This window comes from Hippichthys cyanospilos, chromosome 3, assembly GCF_059441005.1.
Source record: "Hippichthys cyanospilos isolate Australia breed blue-spotted pipefish chromosome 3, RoL_Hcya_1.0, whole genome shotgun sequence".
NCBI classification, from domain to species: Eukaryota; Metazoa; Chordata; class Actinopteri; order Syngnathiformes; family Syngnathidae; genus Hippichthys; species Hippichthys cyanospilos.
Genome location: NC_142371.1, coordinates 11,117,943 through 11,138,652, shown reverse-complemented (window position 1 = coordinate 11,138,652; position 20,710 = coordinate 11,117,943). Strand labels below are relative to the sequence as shown.

Here is a 20,710-nt window from a genome sequence, read left to right as displayed (position 1 = left end):
GTTTACCTCATTATTTTTACTGCTTTCAATTCCCTTCCTCAGTCTCTTGCTCAATTTATTTATTTTTTTTTTCAGGGAAAGCGAAAAAGAGTTTGTTGAAAATATTTAAGTGGTATAATCACTATTTTACTTGCTGTGTGGACACTTTTGCACTGGCAGACTGTTGTGACGAGTTCAACACAGTGTCAGGAAAATTTAGAACATCCATTTATTTTACCACATCATCATGTGGGATAATTATAGAATATCCACAATGTGTTTAACAAATAGATACATTTATTTTGTTACTTGGGTTGTTTTTTTTTTGTTTGTTTGTTTTTCTGTTTCTTTAGTCAGTTTCTCCATTCATCCATTATTTATCACTTTATCCTGAGTCTGGTGTCACAGGGGGTTCCAGCTTCACCAGGGAAACCCAGATGTCCCTCTCCCCGGCCACTTTAATCAGCTCATCAGGAGGTTCTCAGCCCAACCGAGAGACATAGTCTCTCCAGCACACCCTGGGTCGTCTCCGGTGCCTCTTCCCAATGGGACACGCCTGGAAGACCCATCTGGAGGCATCCTAACTAGATGCCCGAAGCCACCTCAACTGACTCCTCTCAACTCTGAGGAGCAGCGGCTTGACCCTGAGCCCCTCTCGCATGAGCAAGCTTCTCACATATCTAAGGAGACCCCAGACACCCTGCGGAGGAAACTCATTTCGGCCGCTTGATTCCGGGATCTCGTTCTTTTGGTCACGACTGACTGCTCGTGACCATAAGTGAGGGTAGGGACATAGATTGACAAGTAAATCCAGAGCTTTGTCGTACGGCTCAGCTCATTCTGTTCCTGTTCCATCCTACCCTCGCTCATGAATAAGACCCAAGATACTTTAACTGCTCCGCTTAGGGGTAGGACATACATAATCCCCGACCCTGAAAGGACACTCTACCCTTTTCCAACTGAGAACCATGGTCTCAGATTTGTAGGTGCCGATCTTCGTCCTAGCCTGGACTCCGAACTGCTTCAGTGAGCGTTGAAAGTCATAGCCTGAAGAAGCACACACATCATGTCCTTTAAAGTTTCAATGTCATTTCTTCACGTGAGCATTGACGTCCCCCAGCAGAACAAAGGAGTTCCCGGAGGGAGCGCTCTGTGGCACACCCTCCAAGGACTCCAAAACGGGTGAGTACTGTGGGCTCTTGACAGGTGCCTAGGCACAAACAATAGTCAGGACCCGTAGCCCTACCCGAAGGTGGAGGGAGGCTACTCCATTGTCCACCGGGTTGAACCCTAATGTACAGGTACCAAGTCGGGGCCAATAAGTATGTCCACACCTGCTCTGCAGCTCTCACTGTGGGTAAGTCAAGAATTGAAGAGAGTCCAATCCCTCTCAAGAGGACTGGTCCTAAAGCCCAAGCTGTGTGTGGAGGGGATGCCGAATATATCTAGTCGAAACTTGTCTGTCTCACACACCAGCTCAGGCTCTTTCCACGCCAGAGACGTGACATTCCTTGTCCCAACAGCTAGTTTCTGTAGCCGGGGATTGGCGCGCCAAGGTAATGAGCCCATTGGAGGGAAGTCAATTTCTTCAAAAGTAAAACACCAGTTTTAGAAGTCTTTTGATTTTAAGGTGCATGGTAAACGGTACTTGACTTATATAGTGCTTCTTCAACTCACAAGGTCCTCAAAGCACTTTACTTTCGACTAGACATTCTCTTACTGATGACAGAGCATTAAGAGCAACTGGGGGTTTAGTATCTTGAGCAAGAATACTTCAACGTGATGACAATGGCCGGGGATCGGAAGTGACCGCTCTACCACTGAGCGCTTCAGCTCTATAGGTCATAACTCCTCCTTATTTCATATACTGTTATATTGCCGGTGCATATAATGTTTTGACCAGGGTAATTTCTTTGCTTCCGTAAGCCAAACATCCTGTCAGTATTTTACCAGTTTCTCAGTCACTAATGTTGAGTCATGTTCCATATGTTTGGATCCTTCTGAGGAATATTTTACAATCCATAAATACCTGTAAGACCCTCCCCTGACAGTAATTCTGATTTAAAGCAATAAAACAAAATCCTGGTTCATCTATCAGAAAAATAAGTTTTCCTTTTTCTTATAAACTATAATGGTTTAAAAAGACAATACCAGGATCCTAAACCTTCACATAATCAGACGTAGAGATAGGACAAATGCCCGGCCCTAGGATGGCATTATACAAGTTGGAGGCATAATTTAGACAGGTGAATAGATCCTGCCTCTACTGACATGCCAATTTACAAGGAAGCTAGTGTGAAAACAGCTTTGGAGCGCCAGCAGTGGAAACTACTTGTATTAATGTGTCTACTGCCCCTATGGTTAACACCCTATGGTTTTACATTTTTTGTTGCAGATTTTCCATGTGTTGCTTTTATATGGCTGCCTGTGTTGCTTTGTAAATATGTTGCCTACTGAGTTTATAGTGTAGTTGCGTTATGGTTGCATTCATGCAGCCTGTGGGATGGAGTAAGCGGCTTCCTGAACCATGTACCATGAAAAGCAGGGGACTAAGGAGTGGATGGACTCATGCCTTGAAGTTGTAACTTTTAATTTGCGCCTGAAGTGACGCACCTCATCATATCGGTGAGGTTGAGGAGAAAGGTGAGCGATTTCAAAGTGAGACTGCTAAATTAGAAAGTGATGTTTTTCCCTATTGCATGGGGTGTTGAGTGGGACTTTGAAATTTCTCCAAAACAAAGTTGTAAAGTTTTAAAGGAACACAGCAATCTGATGAAATGTAATACCCCTTTGTACAGTTGCAAATTAAGTGTTTGAAAAAAACTGTTTTTTGCCGTGCCTTAAGTGATTCCATCATGTCCCTTTGTTGACAACATTTACTGTAAAAGTGGTGAATTGAAACATGTTATCAGCTGACTGCAATTCCTTTTCCTCAGAGTAATATACTTTGCTGCAGACAAAATTATTCACAGGAGCGTTACTGTACCTTCAATTGTGGGAATCCTGTCATTTTGGGAATCATGGTTCGAGACATTGGTAGAATGTTTGCAAAACTATGGAAAAAATTAGGGAGTTTAATCAAGTGTAAAGGGATCTGTAGCAGATTGAGAAACATCCCCCCTGCTGGGCCTATGGCCGCGTTGTCTTTGTGTGAACTTTTCCCCTGCTCCAGTGCGTGCCACGAACAACTGCTGTTTGCAGTGTTCACTGCTCTGATGGGTTACATGCAAAGAGACAATTTTATGAATGTGTTCATGACAATTATGATGAATCTTATGCCTCACACGCCTTAAAAAAATCAAGCTGCTGCACCACCAACAAAAAAATCAAATCTCATTTTGAATTGCTTAAGGCAAAATTATAGTTACTTGTTTCTTCCATTGTGCACCTTTCAACAACAGGAAAAGAAAGATCAAATCCTGTATACCACTGTAAGCAAGTGGATGGTGGGAAATCTATATCGCTGAAGATTGGCAAATTTTAGGGTCTGGTGAGCCCTGAATTTTAAGCAAATTCATAACATTGACTAAATCGGGAAGTATCAAAACAGCAACATAATGACCTTTTTGTACAACCAAATGATCCTTCAATTAGACTCCTTGTAAATATTGCCATCATACGTGCGTAATGCGGGAATGTGACATCTAGCAAGTTCTTTTTCATAATTCTCATTAAACCTGAAATGTAATTTCGCTATGTCTGGTTTCTCATGCAGGGGTGTTACACACATTTTTATTGTGGGCCATATTGTAGTTACAGGTTCTGTAAGAGAGCTGGAATCAGTGTCAAATACTTTTTAAGTGTGTTTGTCTGCATTTAGCTAGTTTTGAAATCAAAGGCTGGTGAAAAAAAAAAACTTTTTTTTTGTTTGTTTTGCTTTTTTTGTTTGTTTTTTGTTTCAAAATTTTTACTCTTTGAAATCAGAGGCTGGTAAAAAAAAAAAAGATTTTTTTTTTCTCTCCAATGTTTTAAAAATTGAAACAACTTGCAAGTTTGGTGTTTTAGCCAGGAAAAAAAGTCAAATTAGCATTTCACGTGCCACATAAAATGATTCGGCGGGCCGGATCTGGCCCCCAGGTCTTGATTTTGACACCTGTGTCATAGACCATTTACAAGACTTCAATTCAGTTAGGTAAACAATACATTTCAAAATCTGCTTGAATTTCAGATATTTTCAGAAATTTCTTTGGACAATTCAACATGAAAACCAATTATCAGAATTCATTAGGATGCAGGCCACAGAATTCAAAATACAGGTAGATGTTATTCATGGATTCTCATTAACTTGTAAATTCCAACTTTGACAACTGAACACTTTTGTCAAAACGCTTTTTGTATCTGATTGGCCACCATGAGTCTGGGTTGAGGCACATGAACTAAGATAAATTTCAAAGAGGTTTTGTAATTCATCTCTTTTCAATAGAGTTTAGATTTTAACAGTACCGGTACATGGTCGAGTGTAATTCAAGTGCTTCAAGTTCAGGAAATGAACACATAAATGACTCATTTGATGTGCGGTCAACAGAGGACTACATTCATTCAAATTGGTATGCTTTTCAGATAACATTCTCAAGGAACTCATGTAATGAAATCAGGTCAACGTTAGAGATAGAAACTCATCTGTCATTTTGGTCAGCGTGAAAGCGGGTCCTTTGACCATAGTGGTGATGCGGCCCCTCCTTTTGGGCGGGGTGGCAAAGATGACCTCTGCTTGGAAGGAAGGCCATAATACCATCTGTGCTCTTACAGTGTGTCATTACACACTATATTTACATAAAACACACAAACCAGGGGTGGTATGTCCCACCATGAAGCTCTGGGAGGTGAAGATACTGTGGTATAATAATGTACAACCAGAGATTACTGGAGATTATCAAACCGCTTAGCCTCTCATGTGGCCTTTTGTGCATTTTAATGGTTAACTAGTCATGTTTTATAGCATCATTGAAAATTCATGGCATTGCTATGGTTAAGTTTTCCAACATCCAGCAGATATCTTGACAGTTCAATGCAATAGCTCATGCTTTGTATATTCTGCAGTTAGAGTAAAATATGACAAATGTTGTTTCAAAAAGAAAACCGGAGCTGGATGTCACATCAGTTTATTTCAGGTCAACATCTTGGAGAGTTATTTATTCCCTACGACTGTTTTTGTTTTGGATAATATAATCAGCACCCCCTTTCTCTAGAAACTGAACTTTTCCTGGTGATTAAACAGGTTCAAATGAGCAGAGCAGCTAATCATTCCCACATCCTTTAACAGCTCAGACTGATGAGCGGCATCGCTTACTGCTAGTGCGTTAACTGTCCAACCTTTAACATAACCGTTCAATTGATTTCCCTAGAAATGTTTCTTATTCACGTCCGTCCATTCATCCATCCATTTTTCATAGCCGCTTATTCCCACTGGGATCATTGGCTTGCTGGTGCCTATCCCAGCTGTCTGTGGGCAGCAGACAGGGTACATACTGCACTGGTTTCTATCCAATTGCAGGTCACAGAGGGACAAACAACTGTTCACAGACTCAATCACGCCGAAGGACAATTTAGGGCAGAGGTGTCAAACATACGGCCCGAATCCGGTCCGTGGGGATATATAATCCGACCCACAATATGAGTCCGTGCAAAATGAATGGGACGGAACCAATTAGTCCGCTGTCGAAATACTGTAATGCCCTTGCGTTTGTCAAAGCAGAGGACCCCAACCGCCGGTTCGCAGCCCGGTACCAGTCCTTGGATTAACGGGCACAGGGGCGCATGGGCCGCACCCGAAACAATGAACTTCTCATGGCTTGTAAGGGTTGGCTAGTGTTTGTGTTGATTTTCCGCCTCCCTCAGGCGTTTTGGAGTAAATGCTCTAATTTCAGCTAATTCCAAATTGTGTTACGATAGGCTGATTTAATCACATGACACCTCTGGTTCACGGGGCAGTGATGAAGACCAACACATTAGTTTCCGTGTTTACAGCCGCGCAACAGCTCCAGTGGTCTCGTAACTTTTAGTCATCGTCCTAGCAAATTGCAGTTTGGTCTCCAATTTGATCACATGGTACATTCACCCGGAAATAGCAAATGAGATCGTGTCACACAGACTTGGGCGGGAGTAGGTGGATTTCTTTAGAAACAATGTACAGGCAGTATTTATTGCTATTATTGTTATGATTGTTGCCTTGTGATAGAACTACCTTGTTGGTTCTTATACTTTGGTGATGTAAGTGTTCCCCGTCCCCCGGTCCACAATAAAGATCTCAAGCGTTGACCGTTCCGTGGTGATAAAAAGGTTGAGGACCACTGTGTTAAAGGATTCACTTAGTTGTGGTCTGATCACTTCTTTTAATTGAAAGATAAACAGAAAAAACAGTTAACAAGTACGTAGACTCAAGCTACTGTCACCTTGCGCTCGATAACAAGTGACCCGATCCTCATCCACAGGATTCATCATGCCTAACTTACAAAACAGCAAAACCAGTTCACAAGCATGTCGTCTCAAGCTGCTGACAGCTGCAACTCAGGCTAGTGCTTGATAAGTAACCCAGTCCTTCTCCGCAGGCTTCCTCGTGCCTAACAAAGAATATTACAATACGAAAAAAATCTTACCACAGATAGAATTGTGTATAGTCAAAAACTGTTAGTCGCCTCAAACTCAAATTAGTCAAGTTTGAGTGAAAACAGCGATAATTCTTTCATAGGCCAGCTTTATTCATTAGATTAAAATGACTGTTTTGAAACATTTGGATTTGGTGCTATTTTATGCTCTTGAACACAGTACACTGTTGTCATCGATTATTTTGGGTAAAATTAATGGAGAATCCCCCCATCCATTTTCTATAGCTGCTTATCTTTATCCTAAGTTGATGAAAAAAATTACTGCAAGCATGTTGAGAAATTGGCAAGCAACACTATCTTTGGCCTCACTAAAGCACGTTGTCGCATGTGTTCCCAGCCTTGCAGTTCTAGCTCAGAATTGGACATGATTACTGAATTACAAGAAAGTATTCATTCTAAACTGAACATTTATAAATTTTCCACTTGCTTTTTAATTGTGAGATTTGATGCCTTTGTTGGACATTTATGAAAGTCATTTGAGTTCAGCACCTTAGACTGTGGCTGATATATGTCATGGAAACAAAAATAATGATGTGTTAGACATACAAATCTTACCTCGGTGACAGAAAACAAACCTTTCCAAACCACAGAGTGTATCACATTCAAAATAATACCGTAAGTTCAATTCCCTATTCGTAACCTATTGCTCTTCCAGTAAGTGGTGTGTCCGATTCACTCGAGATTGATGAGAAAATCTGCATGTTTTTGCTCCATTTATCTTAACCTTTAAAGCCTCATTAAACACTTACCTGCATACGCACACGCATATGATGCTATGAAAGAAAGATTTACCGCTTTCTTGATTTCGATGGTTTTGCATATTTGTCACTGAGACAACCCAAGGCTATATGAGATGACGTTTCTAAATGCTGATTTTATTTACCACTGGTAAAAAAATACAAACCTGTCTGGCCCTATGAGAAAGAAAATGAGCCGATCAAATTTTGATCGATTAATACAGCGTTCCCTCGTTTTTCGCCGTTAATATGGGAAAACACCGGTGAAGTGAATTCCAAGAACCCCCTCCCGAATTAATTATTCAAAATGTAGCAATTCTGCAAACTGTTGTAATAGAGACGATGGACTTTGGTGACAAACATATGGTTAATGGGAGTATTTCTCCTTTTCTATGTCTTTGTGCATCACTGACACCCTGTTGGACACAGAAGGCTAGTTCAATCTCATCTGGTCCCACAGTAATGATTCTTCGACCCCAACAAAGGATCATGTGATGCTATCACGTGTTGCAGTCTTCACATCAAGCACTGGGCTTACTGGTGGATCAAGGGTGATGACTTCTTTATCACAGCAAGTGCAGCTCATTGGGAGGAATGCGTGATTGACCATGAACGCAACGCAAATGCAGACCATCTGGCCAAGTCCGACATTAAGAGGAACAGGATGTTTTATAAGCTCCAGCTCATGGTTAAGTTTTGTAAACCTTGAAAGCTTTTGGTGCGGGAAATATCAAAGTTATGGATGAAATGATGTCACTAAAGCATTGGTCGCACTGGATTCAGTTTTTCACTTGCAGCCACGATTTGCAATGGACAATTTCATGTACTACTTTGATAGATGAGTTGCCAGAAATGTTGTCTGTGTTACAGTAAACATGAAAAGCTCTTGACTACTTTCCTCCTGAAGATTGGATATTTTCAACAATGTTTCATAAACAAAATATCATTTTCTTTTCTGGTATCAGTACCGTATCTAATACATCATTTTTTTGTGTGTTTTGCTCAAAACAGAGAAGAAAATGAGCTGCATGTTGAATTTAGATTGAAATTCTCCCAGCCTTCCCAGAAATTCACCCATCCTTACCAAAACATATTTCTTCCCTCAAATGCTTTTCTAAGTAGAGAAGAGAAAGCATTGGAAACAGCGCATTTAAAGGGGTGTACTGTAGTTATTCAACATTTTACCAGTGTTACAATCCTAATTACTGATCCTTAACAACAAAAAGTGTTATTTCTCTTCCTTGACCAGCTCTGAGATTTCCTGCTCCTTGCTGTGCTCTCATCCCCAGCTCCGCTCAATCAGAGAAAAGAAATGCGTATCACTCAACGACGTCACTATATGAGTGCTGCCCTCGTACAGCCTCAATATACTGCCCCCATACTGCCAGTGCAGAATAAACAGGGCCAGATTACCCAAGCAGTGGTGGCTTTCTCACTTTCAATTTTGGACAGGGGAGACACACAAAATTGTGTGTTTGGTTGCAAGAATTTTCTGCTTTTGTTGGGTCTTTCAAAAGCTGAAGGTGTAAGAATTAGGTTTTGGGAGCACGAAGCCGAACGACCAGCAAGTGTTTGTGATGGTGAGCCTTGGCCAGTAATACCGTGGGTTTGCTGTAAAATTCAAAACAAAGCCAGGGCTGAAAGTACACTAAAGTATTAGCATTAATGCACAAACATCAGCTTGTATCAGCTAACCATGCGCTTTAGATGAATAGAGTACATTTAGGTGACATAAAAACTGGGACTTGAGGCTGCATTTTTGTTCCACTATTAGCTTTTTATAGTTCTCAATGTGAAGTACTGTTAATCTACTTTGAATTTCTTGACATTGTAAATTCCCAGTTGCCTACATAAGTTTGCATTCCCCAGTGTTGTTCAGTGTTTTTGTGAGGTCCCCTTCCTTCAACTTTATAGTCATGATTAAGGGGGCCCAGCAGCCGCCCGGTGGGAGGTGCGGTTTCAGTAAACCTCTCACCGGTTTCACTTCCTGGTTAGAAATGTAGCTTCCAAAAAAAAAAAAAATCCTCATTTTTCATAACAAATGAAATCGCCAATGCACCAAAGGGGAGATTTAATCATATACAGTGGTACATCATACTTACCAACATCTCGTTCGAAAAAATTCAGATTATAAAATGCCTCTTCTGAAAAATTACTGTCTCGAATCACGGAGTAAAGTTCAGGATACAAATGGCAAAAATTGTTGGTGTAGGCCTACAATGAGACACAAGACTCCTGCGCTCACTCGAACAAGACTAATATAGTACGTCACCGCAATGTCTCCCCTCTGCTGCTCGAACTGGCAATTGTAATATGTATTTGTTACATTTTTTGATACATTTTTATCATTTATTAGACTTGAGTTCTTTGCACTAGATGTTTACAGTGGTCTTGCACTTTTCATCTTTATACGTTTCATCCAAACATTCCACCAACAGTTCACACCACTGACATTAGTTGTACAAATTCACATAAAAAAGTTGGCGAGATAGTTGAACAATGTAATGCACAGGAAGTACTTTACATTCACTTAAACTAATCTTGAGTAAACTTACCTGCTCAAAACTATCAAACAATTAATATCATCTTTCACAGGACTTGTAAATGATGCATAGATAATTGGAAATGTCAAATAAAAATGTACAAATAAAATGACCTAAACAAAGATCTCCGCACGGACCACCAATCCACCAGCACTATCTCAAGGCAAACACATGAGTTGCTTTCATATTATCAACTGCTACAATTAATATTAATTTAAAGGTTTAGTTGTTTTGAGAGCTTGGAAAGCATTAGGCTATTTACATGTAAGAGCACCTCAAAATGATTTCTAAATTTTGTAAGTAGAGGTACCACTGTTTAGGCATATATTTAATTGTCAAAAGTTTAAAATACCATGACAGCCACTTTGAAGCGCCTCTTTGTCTATCTGGATGTTTGATATGGCAAAATTTGAAAGGAGTTTGACAACTTGATATGGAAAATGAAAAAATAAGGTATACATATATTTTGAACCATCAAATAAAAAGCTAAAAGTATTTAGCCCGTAGCTCCATCCATGACAATGTAATCCATGTAATATGAGAAACCAAAAAAAAAAAATACACACAGAATCCTATTTTTAGGACAGAGAGTTCAAATTAGGTAGGATGGAATTATCCAACTACTGTAACCATCCTAACCAAATACAGCTGTGCATTTTTCTCAGATTACGTAATGATCACGATTGTTGTACATCTGTTCATTCACACATACTGTACAAATCTTCGGTGTGTGCATTCACAAACATAGATAAAAACAGAAATACTAATTGTAAAATTATATTGTATCTGTCTATTCACACAGTACACACATGAAATGACTTTCTACCAGCACTTGATTTAATGTACGATTGATGTCATTCCATTTCCATACAAACACACAAACATCTTGACATCTGGACTATCTCGATATCCCTTCTTTATATGAAATGTGTCAGGAAAGAGCTACTGTATTTCAACCCTAAACTCTGAGTTTTCCTCTTCAGTGAAAGCCAAAGCACAGACCCGCATATCTACAAAGAGATCTTGGACATTTCCATCAATCAGTGCATGAGATCAACTCAAGCCTACTTGACCCTGACAGTGATCCTTTTTTCCCCACATTTTCCTAAGTTCAAGTCCAAGGGGGTCCTCTGGTGATCCTGTTTGGGAGATGTGAATGGCATCAAGATGGCCATGATGACAGCAATGTCCAGGACCAGGACATTACTTTGTGGCAATCTGGACGTGTCACTCTAGGTCTAGGGCAATCAATTCAAATGGAAAAACTTTTCGTGACACCAGCACTGGAGGTTTCTGTACCTAGGTTCTTCCATACACCGCCCTGAGGGAAAAACAAAAAGGAAAAAGACCAAAAACACTGAGCATGTTTTGAAATCTTATTTTTATTTGTCACAATTAAATGCTCCTAATTGGCTGGTGTATAGGGCTGGGGCCATAATATCTATATATATTGTAATTCGCGTATCGCAAAATGACATTGTTTGCAATATGTTGTGTATCAATTTTGAGATGTTATTTTTCATAGCTCCTATTTCATTATAAAGTAGTAGATAAATAAGTATCCATTTCTCCTTGTTTTGGTCGTCTTCTCACTAACACAAAGTGACGTCGCAAATCCTGCGTGTTTCGCTTATGGTTTCAGTCGCAAAATGGTTAACCACGACCAAGTGAAGTATAAATGTGTTCGTAATAAGAGGGCAAAATTGATTCTCTGGAAACTTTTTGGCCTTAAAAAGATAAAAACTGACAGTATTATGGATCAAGTTGTGTGTGTTCATTGCAAACAAACAACGTTTAAACGGATTAACCAATTTGACAGCGCACATGTGATGTCACCATTCAGTCACAAGCATGTCCCAAGTAGGGTCCAGCAAAGCAGACCATATTATGCTACTGGCAGGTGTCAACCATTGATAAAAAAACACTTTTGCTGGATCAGGATGCATCGCAATACGCTATCAAGCCACAAGACAAAAAGGCATTCTATTTTACTCGCTTTCAGTGTTTTGGCACACACATACAATCATAAACTTGAAACACGCATGCTCCGTAACTCTGGGTATTTATGGTCAAATGAACTCAAGCCGCCTTAACGCCATAACGCAATTGCTTGGAGCATGATACACTGGTGCTGCATTCACTGACCGGTCATAATGTGGGAAATCTGAAACACACTCAACTTTACATGCAAAAAGTATATAATTTCCAAATAAGAATACAAGAAAATATGAAAATATTTGGAAGATTAAATTGATCCTGTTTTGCTATAGTTTTTACATTATTGCCAAAGTGTTGGTGGGTCTAAAATACCATTGAAGGATTGCAATATAGACTTGCGGATTCTTGCGGTCTTCCCACCCCACAGAAACTGAGAGATAACTTTATTCAGCTCATCAAAAAATAATTGCTTAAGGAGAATGGGGACATGCTGGAAAAGATAAAGAATTTTAAGAAGAACCGTCATCTTGATTAAATTCAAACGTCCAGCAAGAGATAGGGGTAAAGAAGACCATCGTTTTCCTTCACTGGTTTTCCTTCAGTCCTTCACTGTGCCATCCAACAAAGATAGAAAATTCTGGCTAACCATTTCAGACATATTGAGGGAGACACAAAAATCCCAAGGTATCGAAACCCTGTCTCCTTCCATCTAAAAGGGACCCCCGGCCGAGGAAATATCCTGGCTGAGGCATTAAGGGGTAAAAATTCGCTCTTTTGAAGGTTCATTTTACAGCCGGAGAATTTGCCATATTGATCCAGTATGTCAAGGAGTATTGGGAATGACCTCAAAGATCGCAAATGTAATTGAAATTGCGTTTTAGATGCTGAGCCAGTTCCTGCTGTGTATGCCGATCGCAAATAAAAACAGAAGAGAAAAACGAAGGTTTGTGTTTGAAAATAAAAGAATAAGCTAAGGAAAAATGGAAAATCATTAAAGAGGATGGGGGGGGGGGGCAGCAAGACAAATTCTGACAAATTTAATACCCAGATAAATATCAAAATGATACCACAAAGCTTGACTCCAAGGCAGTGGATCATAAACACACTTTTATGGAAGGTCTATCCTGTCCAAAATGATTTACAGTTCATATATCTTGGTCAACACCCGCACGGGGTGACAACCTAGACAAATGTAAACAAAAACTAACTAAACAAAAGTACTGGTCCAACATAAATGATCAAATGGTGCAATACAGAGGAAATGTGTGGCACATTCAGTAAATTAAAAAGTCACAACTACAAACAAAAGTCCTGTTTATTAGGTGCTTAAGAGGTCTATTGTAACATTTTATTCAAATGTTTAATTCAGTAAAAAAAAAAAAAAAAAAAGGTTGACAATACATCTCCTGCAATAATTGTAGCTGCTTTCCATTATCTGTCTTTGTTTTCTCACAGTATTAAATGTATTGTGGCAGGTTTTTTCTGCTGATGTTTACCAGATGTCCAAAGGAAAGTTCAAGTCAAATTTGAATGATCTTAATCCAAAACTGTCGTCCGTGTGGTAATGCTCACGCTGAGAGCACAATGTGATTGACTGAATGTCAACCACTTATCACTTGCTCTTATCGCAGCAGGCTTTCATTTTTAGATGTATAATCCAAGATCACATCCATGTACTATTAAATTGAAGTAGATTTTTTTTTAAATTATTATGGTTTACAAGTGACTGGGGAAATCAAGCATCATGTATTTATTGTACTTATAAAAAGGAATGTAGATGATGTGGCTACGCCAAAGCTCATTGGTTTTGGGCATTGCAAAATATGTTACAGCATGCATTTTAAGAGCATACAAAAACTGATAGAAAGCAGCTGAGTTCAAAGTTCGGCTAAGTCTATTTATCATACTGTAGTGCTTTGCTGGACTAAATTAACAACATGTTATTGCTGCTCTGTGAGGCAAGCTGTCAACGCATGGGGGCCAGCCAGTCAAGCTTTTGCACTATGAATCAGTAGTGTACCTTCATTAAGTGTGTACATTCATTCATTTATTTGCTGAAAAAAACCCCATATAATTTCACCACTATTAATAATAATAATAATAATGACAATCATTCATTTTTGCAACGCTAAAATACTGAATAGTGACTGATCGGGATCAGTAACTCAAAGTACTACAAAAAACTTGACTTACAAATCCCAACGTGCACCATCTGAAAGGTTTTGAACCTAAAGGAATTATTATTGGAATAACTTTATTGGAATTATTATTGGAATAACTTTACCAATATATAAATATTTTTTACAACTGTGTATTCAGTTTTACAAACAAAGTCACCTTAGTTTGCAGCTTCTCTTGCTATAGTAGCTTGAAGTTGTTACCCCCCCCCCCCCCCCCCGAAAAGAGAAAACTTTTCACGACACCACTTGACGCGCTGACAAAAATAAGATTATTATCGATAAAAATTATGAGTATGCCTAAACTTGTATCCTTTTAACATTAGCAAAAGAAACAACCACTATAAATCAAATTATTACAGTGTTTATACAAGTTACAGATTATTCTAAAACTGAAAGAAATAACCAAGTGCATCAGTGCTTGAAACTTTAAAAAAAAAAAAAAAAAAAAATTCTTATTTTATGCAATTACACTTCACATGACAAAAAACAAAGGTTTTTCCCTGCCCCGCCCCCGACCCCCACCCCCCCGGGGGGAGCCCGCCCCACTATTTGAAAAGCTATAATTGAATGGCTAATTAATCCTGAAACTTTCAAAAAATCTTTTATTGTGGGTATCTTCAAATACTCAACACAAGTATATGGGTTTAAACATTTTTATGTTGCCCATCTATTAGTTGCATTGCAGTTTTTGCACATTATGATATAGCACACGATGCTGGGTTGGTTACCTTTGAGTCACATTTTGATGCTTGACCATTTTTGCTGCACAAATATTTCCACTGTTTGACCACGCAGCTCAGGGCTTGCGTCAAGGCTTCTATCGTGCAACCCTTGACGCTTTCTCATCTTTTGAAAAAAAAATGTTCAGACACAGAGCACTTAATCCCTCTTGGTTCCCAGATGTGTCAGATGTGTTGCTGAGTGGCGGTGCGCAAGGATCTCAAGGAGCGCTCTTCTGCAGGGAGGGAAGAGAGAAGTAATTTGAGGTTTGCGAGAGGGAAATGTGTGAACAGTAAAACATTTCACCTTCCTCCAGCCTGAGTCAGGGCTCTTGTATCTGCTTGGAAGGGAGGCAGGCGGGAGGCCAGTCGTCTGACCCGTGACACTCCCTAAATCATGTTGCTCAAGTTACACAGACTAAAATGGAGGAAAACACTCAACGCATCCACAGTTTATCTCTGTGATTACTTTCATTGTTAGAAATGTTTAATTTTGCGTAGGTTTTCAGTTTCTGTCATTAACTCCTCGCTTGATAAAATTCATATTTTGATTTTACCTTACATTTTGCAGCACCTCCACATTTACTTTGTTGTTAACAGTATACAGTATTTTCTATGCCACCAAAATGTGAATTAACCATATTGTTGACACAACATACGTGGAATGGAGCAAGCGCCAGTCCCTCCTGATGCTGCGTCATCAGTAGGTAAATGACTAGTTAGTGTAAAGTGCTTCGAGTACCCGAGGTAGAAAAGCACTATATAAGTGAAAGTCCATTTACCATTGACAGGAAAATTGACTCTAGAACGTCACCCCCCATATAGCTAAGGTTAGATAGCAAGCAGCAAGGTAGCATCTTTACAAGCAGAAATGAGTGATCATTAGGAAGTCAAAAATACCAGATGTTTGGAAATACTGTATAACTGTTGCTTAGCAATATTTGGCTGTGAAATGAGTAACCAAGCATTACAAATGAAGATATTCCAACTTTGGAAATCATATTCTACATCTCTTGCTCAAAGTGGTCAAAAGGGTTCGGATAAATCATCCCAGTTTACGAGCAAGCGCAAATAGAGCATGTTCTCACGGATTAGGTTATCTGTTCTTCACATGAGGAGAACTCAGCACTTGAACCTTAACAAGAACATATCACAATTAGGCAGCAATTGGAATATAATAGAAAACATACCCGTTACACTTAAAGAAACAATCAGGACTAATTAGCGACATTGAGTGATTTTGAAGCACGCACATTGCAGTGTCTCAAGGAGACCCTACTTCCCAAGCCTACGAGTATGCACGGGAAAATATCAGAATCTGACGGTATGATAACCTTGAGCAAAAATATCACGGCGTCACGGTATTGAAAACACAGCTCTAAAATATATCGTTTTAAAATTTTTTTTTTGGTAGCTATTTTTCTATATTTTCTTATTATATGAACTGTTTTATTTTGAAACAAAATACAGTATGTAATACAGCGTTTGTTACAATAACAAACATTTACCATGCACACCAATATTAAGAAAAATAAATATAAATGCACAATATTTTGAAATATCACCATGCCAAGAACATTCAGTGTTGGCGCACGCAGAATACTGCACCTCAGGTAGAGGTCATCCAGGAAGTCTGTGGACATGAGGAAGCCACAACCAGTTCAGACCCCACCATAGGCAAAATCTACCTCAGGATTCTTTTGTGTAGAGCAGGCGATTTGTGTAAAAAAACTTTGGTCTTCAATCTATCAATCCGCATCCTCTTTTACCTTTTTTTTCTTCCTGTTTCATTTGCAGTAGGCACACAAACCAGCAACTCGGTTGCACATAAGATGTGAACCAACGTTCAAAATGCGATTTGAATTACATTTGCGGTTTTCCTCTTTTGACTATTCGCTGTTAAAAGATGGCGGTGAAACATTTAATATAACGTAATATAATCAGCGATGACGAGACCTAGGTTCATAGTAAAGACAAAATCATGTGCTAGAACACCTTTATATTGGGTCTTTAAAATGAATCTTTGTTCACCGCTAAATGCTACTGATTGTCCCTTTTAAGTTGATCCATTTTATAACGAGGGAAATTGTCTAAACTTGTCTTGATCTGTTGTTGTGGCCTTATTTTGGCTTCTAAAGTCACATCAGCTTCTCAATCACGTTTTCAAAGCATGTGACCAAGCTCATGTTGCTGCACAGCTCATAGTTTGATCAAAGAAACTCACATAGAAAGTCATCTTTCCAGTAAAGTTTGTGATTATATCTATGACTTAATGTCCAATTGTTTGTATTTTTCAGTTTGGAAGGTTTGTTTTTGTTTTGATATATTTAGCCAGCCATCGTTCTGGGCTCAGTGCCCGTTCAACAGGCAGCCTCTAATTAGCTGTACAAAAATACATATTTAGAGCAGCGTGGCTTTTGAGACTTGCTGTATTTAAGTCACCAGGGAGGACAATGGAGGAAACAATGGCAGGTCCTATCATCACTTCTTTTCAACGCGATGGTCCTGCTCAAAATAAGCCATCATTTCAAAACCTACTCAATGCAATTAAATAAAACCGCATATATCTTGGAAATCCTTCACATTTCTTTGGGATGAGTCCTACGACGTTTAGCGCAATCCGTGGCAACCTTAGAGAAGAACGTTGCAGAACTTGCGAATTTAGACTTTTTGCCGGGTGACATGGATGACTTAAAACCAGAGTTAGCATTTTAGACTTCCCTTCACCGGTGTCAAGAGAGGCTGGTTGGAGTGTAAATCCTCTGGGTTTTTGGCTGACTGCTACAAACTTAGGCACAGTGCAAAAAAAGACCTTTTGTTGTCACTTGCACATGAGCAGATTAACCTGAACCACATCCACAATTTTGCAACTTGAAATGTCTGACAATAATCTGTGCACAAATTGTTTCTTACTAGGATTAAAGTTGTAGGACGAGGCAGCTGTCAGTAGCACAGCGTGAACAATTTCTCATTTCTTATCTATCAATTTATTTTGCCCATTCATCCATAAAACATAAAAGGCCAAAGATGAATTATGGGACTGGGGTCAGAGCTACTTGAGTTGTTCCACAACCAAAGAGTGTCAATCTTTGATCTTGCTTTGTCCATTTCAATTGTCCTAGAGACAATTCAGTGTGTTTAATATGCCTACATTGTGGCTGGAAACCAGAGTACCCACAAATGAATTGCCATAGCCCAGAATGGAACCATGGAATTCTGTCATTCTGGCTGGTGGATAAACCAATCAATTGACTACCTAGCCACATGGTATTTGATTACATATTATATAATGTTACAACCAAGCTCAAATCAGTTTTGAATTAATATTACATTAAAATGATTGCAACGATGCAAAATAAATTCAGTTACAATTAATTGTAAAGTAATATACGTGTCCTCTAGAGCTTGTCTTTTACTACAGACTGCAAATTAGAGCCAAATAGTGATCAATTTAAAAATGGCTAAACCATGATGACAAAAAATTGATGTATTGTTAAGAGTGTAACAACAAAATGATGCTTGTAAATATTTTTAACCCCCCAAAAGAGTGGCTGTGGTGTCAAGTTTCCTTGACTGAAGGATTTGTCCAGGTTGACAAATGACTTGTCCGTGTTGACCTGCTCTTATGACTTCCTTCCATATCGGCCATGTCTCAACAGGAAAAAGGCCAGCCCAGACAGGCTGGTAATTAGGCCAGAACTCTCTAAGATCTTCTTTCAAAGATGGTTACTTGGTGTAGACACACTCTCACACTCTTCCACTGACCAGCCAAACACACAGGGAAAATATTTTGAGAAATAGCAATGAACCCTGTATTCTAAACACAAATGCACGCTTGCATTGGGCTTTCTGCACTTGTGAGAGAGAAGATTCCACTGGTAACTCTCAGATCACATACTCATGCAAAAACCTTTCCATCCATTCATGCAATTTCCTCAGCTGATCTGGGGTTTGGTTGTGGGACAGGATGCTCTCAAAGACCCCTGCTCTCCTGGAGTCAGAGAGGTTAAATAGAAATACAAAGAAATACAGAGAAAGTCAGAAATACTAAATCAAAGACAATTAAAATAATAATAAAAATAAATAAAATAACATACAAAGTAAAAATATTAAACGCCAGAAAATACTAAATCACTCCTGAATTCCTCGCCGAGTCTAAAGTCATAGAATAAAAACATGTCTGAAGACGAGTTTAAAAGAAAAACAATGAGGTTTGCCTAATGTTCAAAAGAAAATTCAACCTGAAAAAAAATCGAAGCGGTTATATCAGTCCAAACGTTTAAATCTTGACTGAAAAATTATTGCTCTCCTGACGGTATCTTCCTGTGTACTTCATCTAATTAAATGAACTTCCAAGCTATTTTGGTTAACCTTGTATAGCTCCATATCGTCTAATAACAACAAACCCATTGCAGCCCGGTCATCCTGGAAGGGGATCCCCACATTGCTCCAAAATGGAGTTTTAGGTTTTTACTTGACCAGGTATACGTTTAGATCAGGGGATGTCACACTTGTCAATGTGGGCTTGTAAAGGACTTTGAAATTCTTGATGAAAGGGTGTTCTGAATTTGTCACCTGCTTCAGTGGGTAAACCGGTTGAAGAACATCCACCCACAGCATCCATCGGACGCACAGCTGTGGTGTCCTTGAGTACGGAGCCAATACCCCCAAACCGCTCCTGATTTAAAGAGTGCCCTGCTCCAATGTGTGCCACTAACAGTGTGTTTGCTCTGGCGCATCCAGAGGTCACATTTTATGAACCACGTGTGTGAGTACGTAAAAAAAAAAAAAAATCTTGCCTTTCTTCTTCTTCTTCCAGGGCCATACAAACATACTTGACTAGATTATCTACATATAGATTTGAGGACCTGCAAGATATCTTAGTGAGGAGCCAAATCACTCATTTTCTAATGTTTCACTATTCCTCACAGATGTTTCTCATCACAAAGACACCACACAAGGCTGCGTTGGGAGTTCAGTTTAGTTTGGAACCTTGGTTTTCCTTTGGACTGATTGGTATCGTTCCACTTGAACGAGTGAATGAATGTGCAAAACACAACCTGGCTCAACAAGGCTGAGCCGCCTTAACAATGTTGAAAAGATGTGAAGAAGAACCAGATGAAGATGTTAGTTTGATTTTAACGTTGGTCACAGCTCTGCAATGGGTTACAAATTGGACAAAAGTATTCTTAAGAATAATATGTACACCTACTCCAGTCGTACCAATTTCTCTTGGCACCCTTATCACATCAACAACAAATCAGCAAGACATCATTTGGTCTTGTTGAATTGATTCGCTGAGGAAAGAAAAGGGAAAAGCCGAAAGGACAAAATAAATCACATGACAATCAAATGTTTTTGGCAAAAGGATCATTCCAAGAATCTTTCATTCACCAGGAAACCTTCAGTGTCCCGGGCCTGTCATGAAACTTTGATCAAAAGATATCATGAGGAGCAAGACACGGGAAGACAAAGTGGTATTACTCTGCAGGGTTCCGAAAATTCAAACTTTTGCTGAAGCATGAACATTCTGGTTGTTCTTATAAATGTGGTGATATTTCACTAACATGTTTTGCATTCACTTACTACTCTCAAGCGGGGACCACACGTGCACACATTTTCATTAAATGGGAGTCCTCCTATCAGATTTTGTGGTGACAGTATCATTTTGCCAGCAGGTCACCTAGATCCTATTCAAATAACTTCTATACCAAAGTCATTTATTCATTTTAGATGGGAAGAAAAAATACATCTTTCCAAAGTGCTTTAACAACAGAAAACTTGAAGAAACTATAATTCATTCTCACTACATTCCAGCAAACGTGCCAACAAGCATATCTGAGCATGGGTGGGATGGTCCTACGGAGTCAAAAGAACCTTAGCTGGCCAGTAATTTTTGAGAGCCATCTTCTATATCCCAACAACTCATAAAAATTGTAGACAGTACTAAACAAAAGAAAACAAAGACATGTATTTCTACAAATATGATTTTGGCAATGTGGTCAATTT

The 20,710-nt window shown here is 39.2% G+C and overlaps 1 long non-coding RNA gene across 2 annotated transcripts in view; it reads right to left on the bottom strand.

Moving 5' to 3' along the window:
* Window positions 1-10,017: 10,017 nt before the first annotated feature.
* Window positions 10,018-20,710, bottom strand: part of LOC148425751 (uncharacterized) — a 36,438-nt gene continuing 25,745 nt past the window's right edge. For both annotated transcript variants that reach the window (XR_015865174.1, XR_015865175.1), the window contains exons 3-4: window positions 14,711-14,937; window positions 10,018-11,185 (exon numbers count right to left, since the gene is read on the bottom strand). This is a non-coding gene — a long non-coding RNA (uncharacterized LOC148425751). The remainder of the gene's footprint in view (window positions 11,186-14,710; window positions 14,938-20,710) is intronic.